The sequence below is a fragment of the Oncorhynchus masou genome, unplaced genomic scaffold, assembly GCF_036934945.1.
Source record: "Oncorhynchus masou masou isolate Uvic2021 unplaced genomic scaffold, UVic_Omas_1.1 unplaced_scaffold_1769, whole genome shotgun sequence".
Taxonomy (NCBI): domain Eukaryota; kingdom Metazoa; phylum Chordata; class Actinopteri; order Salmoniformes; family Salmonidae; genus Oncorhynchus; species Oncorhynchus masou.
The window spans coordinates 105,001-114,547 of NW_027007867.1; the positions used below are offsets into that span (position 1 = coordinate 105,001).

Consider the following 9,547-nt stretch of genomic DNA (forward strand, 5'->3'; position numbering starts at 1 on the left):
AGACAGTCCTACCTGTGCTGTTTATCTCTATCATGTAGTTTAGACAAGAGATATGACAGAGACAGTCCTACCTGTGCTGTTTATCTCTATCATGTAGTTTAGACAAGGGATATGACAGACAGAGACAGTCCTACCTGTGCTGTTTATCTCTATCATGTAGTTTAGACAAGAGATATGACAGAGACAGTCCTACCTGTGCTGTTTATCTCTATCATGTAGTTTAGACAAGAGATATGACAGAGACAGTCCTACCTGTGCTGTTTATCTCTATCATGTAGTTTAGACAAGGGATATGACAGACAGAGACAGTCCTACCTGTGCTGTTTATCTCTATCATGTAGTTTAGACAAGAGATATGACAGAGAGAGACATTCCTGCCTGTGCTGTTTATCTCTATCATGTAGTTTAGACAAGGGATATGACAGAGAGAGACATTCCTGCCTGTGCTGTTTATCTCTATCATGTAGTTTAGACAAGAGATATGACAGAGACAGTCCTACCTGTGCTGTTTATCTCTATCATGTAGTTTAGACAAGATATATGACAGAGACAGTCCTACCTGTGCTGTTTATCTCTATCATGTAGTTTAGACAAGAGATATGACAGAGACAGTCCTACCTGTGCTGTTTATCTCTATCATGTAGTTTAGACAAGGGATATGACAGAGACAGTCCTACCTGTGCTGTTTATCTCTAACATGTAGTTTAGACAAGAGATATGACAGAGACAGTCCTACCTGTGCTGTTTATCTCTATCATGTCGTTTAGACAAGAGATATGACAGAGAGAGACAGTCCTGCCTGTGCTGTTTATCTCTATCATGTCGTTTAGACAAGGGATATGACAGAGAGAGACAGTCCTACCTGTGCTGTTTATCTCTAACATGTAGTTTAGACACGAGATATGACAGAGACAGTCCTGCCTGTGCTGTTTATCTCTATCATGTAGTTTAGACAAGGGATAAGACAGAGACAGTCCTGCCTGTGCTGTTTATCTCTATCATGTCCTTACCTACGTCTTCCTTCTCGTGACAGGATTCAGCGGTGGATCTGTGATGCTGATGTACTGAATCCTCTCTGCACTCTCTCCTCTCCTTTGCTGCATCGTCTGATAATGTGTTTTCACTGACACCTTTCCTCTCCTCCTCCTCAGGGCTAAGTCGGTCTGTTCCATGAGTGACTTCCAGCGTCTGATGGACAGCTCTCCCTTCCTGCCTGACAAGGGTCGTCATGGTGACCGTGGCCGTGACGACGTGACTCCGCCCCTGTCACCTGACGACCTGAAGTACATTGAGGAGTTCAACAGTAAGGGTTGGGACTTCCCTGTCCCTGGCCCATCCCCAACACCAGGCCACCACACCCCTACAGCCATGGAGGCCTGGGCAGAACGGCCCGCTTCAGGTACTGATGTTGCTCATGGTTTAATGCTGTCTGTTTTTACCACCACCATTTACATTTTTTATTTACATTTTTTATTTACATTTTTTTTAAATTAATTTACAATACAAAACATACACATGCAAATGACAACATCACACAAACATTCACAGCATCACCCCTACCCAGAACCACCTGCTCCCCCATCTCCAGTGCATCACTCTCCTCCACATGGCCTCAAACTGCAGCATTTTTTTCTCTCCGTGGCCCAAGCAATTTCAACATTTAGATAATAAAGCATTTAACCTTCCCATTGTCATAACGACGGCGGATTGGTTGATTTCAAGTTTTTTAAAGTCTACGTTTTTTTTCAAGATGATTGACGATAAAAGTGTCGTCCATCCCGTCAGGTATCTCACTGCACCCTCATATGACGTGTTGATAAATATGCAGACAGACGGATTAAGAGTACATTTACGTTGTAATACTTCTGACAGCCAACCTTTGGACTTTCTAACATTCCCATGAGGTATGGATTATTGAGTTAGTTTCAACTTTCTAACTCCGCCCATAACTTTATGACATCATAACATTCCCAGAAGGTATGGATTATTGAGTTAGTTTCAACTTTCTAACTCCGCCCATAACTTTATGACATCATAACATTCCCAGGAGGTATGGATTATTGAGTTAGTTTCAACTTTCTAACTCCACCCATAACTTTATGACATCATAACATTCCCAGGAGGTATGGATTATTGAGTTAGTTTCAACTTTCTATCTCCGCCCATAACTTTATGACATCATAACATTCCCAGAAGGCCTGGATTATTGAGTTAGTTTCAACTTTCTATCTCCGCCCATAACTTTATGACATCATAACATTCCCAGAAGGTATGGAGTATTGAGTTAGTTTCAACTTTCTAACTCCGCCCATAACTTTATGACATCATAACATTCCCAGAAGGCCTGGATTATTGAGTTAGTTTCAACTTTCTAACTCCGCCCATAACTTTATGACATCATAACATTCCCAGAAGGTATGGATTATTGAGTTAGTTTCAACTTTCTAACTCCGCCCATAACTTTATGACATCATAACATTCCCAGAAGGTATGGATTATTGAGTTAGTTTCAACTTTCTAACTCCGCCCATAACTTTATGACATCATAACATTCCCAGAAGGTATGGATTATTGAGTTAGTTTCAACTTTCTAACTCCGCCCATAACTTTATGACATCATAACATTCCCAGAAGGTATGGATTATTGAGTTAGTTTCAACTTTCTAACTCCGCCCATAACTTTATGACATCATAACATTCCCAGAAGGTATGGATTATTGAGTTAGTTTCAACTTTCTAACTCCGCCCATAACTTTATGACATCATAACATTCCCAGAAGGCCTGGATTATTGAGTTAGTTTCAACTTTCTAACTCCGCCCATAACTTTATGACATCATAACATTCCCAGAAGGTATGGATTATTGAGTTAGTTTCAACTTTCTAACTCCGCCCATAACTTTATGACATCATAACATTCCCAGAAGGTATGGATTATTGAGTTAGTTTCAACTTTCTAACTCCGCCCATAACTTTATGACATCATAACATTCCCAGAAGGTATGGATTATTGAGTTAGTTTCAACTTTCTAACTCCGCCCATAACTTTATGACATCATAACATTCCCAGAAGGTATGGATTATTGAGTTAGTTTCAACTTTCTAACTCCGCCCATAACTTTATGACATCATAACATTCCCAGAAGGTATGGATTATTGAGTTAGTTTCAACTTTCTAACTCCGCCCATAGCTTTATGACATCATAACATTCCCAGAAGGTATGGATTATTGAGTTAGTTTCAACTTTCTAACTCCGCCCATAACTTTATGACATCATAACATTCCCATGAGGTATGGATTATTGAGTTAGTTTCAACTTTCTAACTCCGCCCATAACTTTATGACATCATAACATTCCCAGAAGGTATGGATTATTGAGTTAGTTTCAACTTTTTCTAACTCCACCCATAACTTTATGACATCATAACATTCCCAGAAGGTATGGATTATTGAGTTAGTTTCAACTTTCTAACTCCGCCCATAACTTTATGACATCATAACATTCCCAGAAGGTATGGATTATTGAGTTAGTTTCAACTTTCTAACTCCGCCCATAACTTTATGACATCATAACATTCCCAGAAGGTATGGATTATTGAGTTAGTTTCAACTTTCTAACTCTGCCATAACTTTATGACATCATAACATTCCCAGGAGGTATGGATTATTGAGTTAGTTTTACGCTTAAGACATGACTCTGCCGTTGTGCTACTAGAATTTGTGAACTTTGTCACTTGTATAATGAATTCTATACATTAGTTGATACTGGATTAAGCGTAGATTTTCGTTAACTGTAATTTAGTTAGTTGTGATCCAACTGTCCCTCCATCTTGTGCCAATATCAGTTCTTTGTACGTCTTGGTTCCAGTAGTTTATATTTATTTCTAATATAATTTGATGTCAAAAAGATTTCAAATCAAAAAATGTCTTGATATGAAACATTTAAATTGCACGTCCTTAGATATGATGTACATTAAGACATTCCAAAATTCCTTTTTAATTCTGTCATGGGAATACATTTATCTCCTATTACCAAGTCATTCACTGTGTCTATGTCTTTAGAATAACAAATAAAAGAATCTATCCAAGGATTGTTCCAAAGGGCTGTGTTTAAGCGAGGGATATTGGTTCTCAGAGAATCCGTTTCAGAACTGTATTAGTTAGAATTCTAGTTCTAATCATTCCACATTCTCTCTGACTTCCAGAACCATTCCAGCCGGCCTGCGTGGTTCCTAACCACCAGCGCCACTTTGACCACCGATACCCAATCCAGCCAACGAGCCCCCTGCCCACCACACTGCCAGCGCTCCCACTCAGGGAAAGCGGGGGTAACATAGGAGGGGGAGCAGGGGTCCCGTCTCCCACAGCCCCACCCGATCCCCGGGCCCTCTGATCAAGACTACCTGTACCCCAAAGGAACTAAGGGACAAGGGGTGGGGGTGTTGGTGAGTAGGGGTGCCTCCGGGATTGGGGGAGTAGGAGGTCCAGGCGAGGTGTTTGGTGATGGTAGGTGGCCTCCTTCCTGTCATAAGGAGTTATTAGAGGGTGGGGCGGGGGTTGGGGGTCCCATCCCCACGGTGGGGTACGCCTCGTCTCTGGAGCTGCAGCTCCACGGAACCTCAGTGATGACATGAAGGAGGTGGCCTTCTCCGTTAGGAACTACCGCTCTGGCACCTCGGACCACCTGGAGCAGCAGAGACAGGTCTGTTGACGTTGTAACTGTTGTTGTTGTCTAGCTGTTCATCCATCTAGTCTGTTGTGTAGCTGTTCATCCATCTAGTCTGTTGTCTAGCTGTTCATCCATCTAGTCCGTTGTCTAGCTGTTCATCCATCTAGCCTGTTGTTCATCCATCTAGTCTGTTGTTCATCCATCTAGTCTGTTGTTCATCCATCTAGTCTGTTGTCTAGCTGTTCATCCATCTAGTCTGTTGTTCATCCATCTAGTCTGTTGTTCATCCATCTAGTCTGTTGTTCATCCATCTAGTCTGTTGTCTAGCTGTTCATCCATCTAGTCTGTTGTTCATCCATCTAGTCTGTTGTTCATCCATCTAGTCTGTTCATCCATCTTGTTCATCCATCTAGTCTGCTGTTCATCCATCTAGCCTGTTGTTCATCCATCTAGTCTGTTGTTCATCCATCTAGCCTGCTGTTCATCCATCTAGTCTGTTGTTCATCCATCTAGTCTGTTGTTCATCCATCTAGTCTGTTGTTCATCCATCTAGTCTGCTGTTCATCCATCTAGTCTGTTGTTCATCCATCTAGTCTGTTGTTCATCCATCTAGTCTGTTGTTCATCCATCTAGTCTGTTGTTCATCCATCTAGTCTGTTGTTCATCCATCTAGTCTGTTGTTCATCCATCTAGTCTGCTGTTCATCCATCTAGTCTGTTGTTCATCCATCTAGTCTGTTGTTCATCCATCTAGTCTGTTGTTCATCCATCAGATCTGTTGTTCATCCATCTAGTCTGCTGTTCATCCATCTAGTCTGTTGTTCATCCATCTAGTCTGTTGTTCATCCATCTAGTCTGTTGATCATCCATCTAGCCTGTTGTTCATCCATCTAGTCTGCTGTTCATCCATCTAGTCTGTTGTTCATCCATCTAGTCTGTTGTTCATCCATCTAGTCTGTTGTTCATCCATCAGATCTGTTGTTCATCCATCTAGTCTGCTGTTCATCCATCTAGTCTGTTGTTCATCCATCTAGTCTGCTGTTCATCCATCTAGTATGTTGATCATCTCTGTGAGGTTTCTACAGTACACTGTCTAGCTGTTCGTCTCTGTGAGGTTTCTACTGTATACGCTGTCTAGCTGTTCATCTCTGTGAGGTTTCTACAGTACGCTGTCTAGCTGTTCATCTCTGTGAGGTTTCTACAGTACACTGTCTAGCTGTTCATCTCTGTGAGGTTTCTACTGTATACTGTCTAGCTGTTCGTCTCTGTGAGGTTTCTACAGTACACTGTCTAGCTGTTCATCTCTGTGAGGTTTCTACAGTACACTGTCTAGCTGTTCATCTCTGTGAGGTTTCTACTGTATACTGTCTAGCTGTTCATCTCTGTGAGGTTTCTACAGTATGCTGTCTAGCTGTTCGTCTCTGTGAAGCTTCTACAGTGTGCTGTCTAGCTGTTCGTCTCTGTGAGGTTTCTACAGTATGCTGTCTAGCTGTTCATCTCTGTGAGGTTTCTACAGTACACTGTCTAGCTGTTCATCTCTGTGAGGTTTCTACAGTACACTGTCTAGCTGTTCATCTCTGTGAGGTTTCTACTGTATACTGTCTAGCTGTTCGTCTCTGTGAGGTTTCTACAGTATGCTGTCTAGCTGTTCGTCTCTGTGAGGTTTCTACAGTATGCTGTCTAGCTGTTCGTCTCTGTGAGGTTTCTACAGTATGCTGTCTAGCTGTTCGTCTCTGTGAGGTTTCTACAGTATGCTGTCTAGCTGTTCGTCTCTGTGAGGCTTCTACAGTGTGCTGTCTAGCTGTTCGTCTCTGTTAGGTTTCTACAGTATGCTGTCTAGCTGTTCATCTCTGTGAGGTTTCTACAGTACACTGTCTAGCTGTTCATCTCTGTGAGGTTTCTACAGTACACTGTCTAGCTGTTCATCTCTGTGAGGTTTCTACTGTATACTGTCTAGCTGTTCGTCTCTGTGAGGTTTCTACAGTATGCTGTCTAGCTGTTCGTCTCTGTGAGGTTTCTACAGTATGCTGTCTAGCTGTTCGTCTCTGTGAGGTTTCTACAGTATGCTGTCTAGCTGTTCGTCTCTGTGAGGTTTCTACAGTATGCTGTCTAGCTGTTCGTCTCTGTGAGGCTTCTACAGTATGCTGTCTAGCTGTTCGTCTCTGTGAGGTTTCTACATTATGCTGTCTAGCTGTTCGTCTCTGTGAGGTTTCTACAGTACACTGTCTAGCTGTTCGTCTCTGTGAGGTTTCTACAGTACACTGTCTAGCTGTTCGTCTCTGTGAGGTTTCTACAGTATACTGTGTAGCTGTTCATCTCTGTGAGATTTCTACAGCATGCTGTCTAGCTGTTCGTCTCTGTGAGGTTTCTACAGTATGCTGTCTAGCTGTTCGTCTCTGTGAGGCTTCTACAGTGTGCTGTCTAGCTGTTCGTCTCTGTGAGGTTTCTACAGTACACTGTCTAGCTGTTCGTCTCTGTGAGGTTTCTACAGTACACTGTCTAGCTGTTCATCTCTGTGAGGTTTCTACAGTACACTGTCTAGCTGTTCGTCTCTGTGAGGTTTCTACAGTACACTGTCTTTCAGGTTTGGGAATCCTCTTTTCACTTAGCCTTTTCACTTGTCTGTTTAATTGACTCCACAGCTCCGAGATATGGCGTGTCAGACAAATGGTTTCACCACTCGGGAACCCAGACCACTCAGACCATCAGCGTGGGGTTACAGACAGACATCTTCCGCACCCTCACCAGCTCCCCCACCGCTGCCTCACCCCTAAAGGAGGCTCCACCCCCATCTCCTCCCCCTCCAGAAACATCCGTAAGATACAATACTCCCCTGTAGTCCAGTCCAAGTTCGAGCGTCCATGTTGTTCTCCTAAGTACGGCTCCCCTAAGCTCCAGAGGAAGCTGTCAACATCATCGAAGGCTGACCTCCAAGGTGGGGCCTCAAGCTCCGGCCGGCCCCAGGGCCCCTACCCCTACCACCCCCAGAAGGGTGCCTCTGAGTCGGCCTGGGCTCGCTCCACCACCACCAGGGACTCTCCGGTCCACACCACCATCAACGACGGCCTGTCTTGTCTCTTCAACATCATAGACCACAGCCCCGTGGCCTACGAACCCCCCCCAGTGCAAATTCACCAAGTCCCCCAGCCGCTCCCGCCCCACCCCCTTGACCCCTCACCTCCTGGTGAACCCGGTGGTCCCAGTCTACCCCCCTCAGACCTCAAAGACCCAAGATACCTTGGAGCTGTCCAGGAGTTTCTGAGGAATGTCCGTGGGCGTTCTCCCAGCCCGGTGCAGCTGATAGTAGAGACCCAGGGAGGGCCGGGGGGAACAGGGGGGGAGAGGACACCGGAGGTGCTCAGTATACGCCAGGACCTGTCTGCCCCGCCTGGATACACCCTGGCAGAGAACGCAGCCCGTCTGCTGAACAAGAAGCTGTTGGAGCAGAGCTTCAGGGAGGAGAAGAGACTGGGGTCTGGAGGGACTGGTGGGTCCTCAGCCCAGGGACAGGGAAGCTACACTAGAGAGGGGCGACAGGCGGAGGGAGACAGGAACCAGTCGGGGTGTTTGGAGGTAAACAATAACACCTACTGCGTTTATTGCTTAGTGTTTATTAGGCTCACTTTTAGGTCACCTGTTGATCACCTGTTGGGCATGTTCTCTCCTAGAGTCCTAGAAATAGATCATTAAAACCTACATAAACACTAACTAGGATTTTTTTTAAATTACTTTTAAAATGTGTTCTTATTGACCTAAATGCTGGTGTTTTAGTCTAAATACTAACTGGATTGGTTGTTTATATTTGTTGTTAGTTTATTAGCCCACCCATTGGGCTACAGACCCAGACAACCAATATTTTGACCAAAACAAACCCAATTTAGGAAATAATCATTTGTTTGTTGTTTTCTTGTCTGATCAAAAAACATTGACTGACACTATAGTAGTGTTTCATATTGAATTACTTTTTTCCACATACAGTATTTTACTGTATTCTACAGTATTTATTGTATTCTACAGTATTCTATTGTATTTTACTGCATTCTATTGTATTCTACAGTATTTTCCATATTCTACTGTATTTTACAGTATTCTGCTGCATTTTCCCCTAGTTCAGTATATACTATTGTGCTTCTTTGTTTTTTCTCTATTTTTATTTATTTTATTTACCTTTATTTAACTAGGCAAGTCAGTTAAGAACAAATTCTTATTTTCAATGACGGCCTAGTGGGCTAACTGCCTGTTCAGGGGCAGAACAACAGATTTGTACCTTTTCAGCTCGGGGATTCGATCTAGCAACCTTTCGGTGACTAGCCAACGCTCTAACCACTAGGCTACCCTGCCGCCCCTATACTGGAAAGGGCTGATCTGACTCCTTTTGACTCCCATCACACTGCTTCAGCCACCACCCATTCAGTTGGACACTGTTAGTATTGTATTTAGCATTGCTGTGACCAGGGAGTAGGACCTGATAGCACTGAAGGTTTCAAACCCTGGCTGTCTGTTCTAACCTAACGTAGCAGGTTTAGAGGAAAAGGAAGCTAGGTTGAAATAGCTGTATCCTGGAAACTGGATACATCCGGTTGTTGTCAACTTCACTAAGGAATTGATCTTCCCAAGCAATGTGTTGAAAAAACATGAATATAACATTTTGGATTTGAAATTCTTTAAGTGATTCCAGTATCAGTAGACCATTAGAAAAGATCTGAGCAAAAGTAGGTTAAAAGCTATATAACATTATGATAATAGTGTATGTTTAAAGTGAATGAAAACACTACAGTGAAGCACTAATTTCTATTCCTACTGTGCATACACTGAGTGTACAAAACGTAAGAACACCTTCCTAATATTGAGTTGCACCTACTACCACTTACAGCAAACG

At 43.2% G+C, this 9,547-nt stretch overlaps 1 pseudogene; it reads left to right on the forward strand.

The window, feature by feature from the left end:
• The window catches only part of LOC135532214 (microtubule cross-linking factor 1-like), a 110,962-nt pseudogene extending 102,721 nt beyond the window's left edge, over window positions 1-8,241 (forward strand).
• Window positions 8,242-9,547: the final 1,306 nt, after the last annotated feature.